We start from the raw sequence: 312 nt of genomic DNA on the forward strand, positions 1-312 counted from the left end.
TTCTCCTATTTATCCTATCCGTTCTTGTCTTATCTTCTATCCCGTATCTTCTATTTCCTCTTTCCCGTCTCCTGGTCTTTACCTCTTCCTTTTTTCCCTATCCTTTCTCCTATCTTTCCTTCTCGTCTGGTCTCTTTCTTCTATTCCTTTCATTTCCTCTTTCATCTTCGTCTTCTCCTATCTCTTATCCTATCCCTTCTTCCCCCTTGTCCAATCCTATCTTCGTCTATCTCTGTTTCTACACTTACCTCTTCTTCTTTTGTTATTTCTATTGCTTTTCTTGTCGCTATCTCTTCCCCCATCTCTCTCTTT

This window comes from Penaeus monodon, chromosome 23, assembly GCF_015228065.2.
Source record: "Penaeus monodon isolate SGIC_2016 chromosome 23, NSTDA_Pmon_1, whole genome shotgun sequence".
NCBI classification, from domain to species: domain Eukaryota; kingdom Metazoa; phylum Arthropoda; class Malacostraca; order Decapoda; family Penaeidae; genus Penaeus; species Penaeus monodon.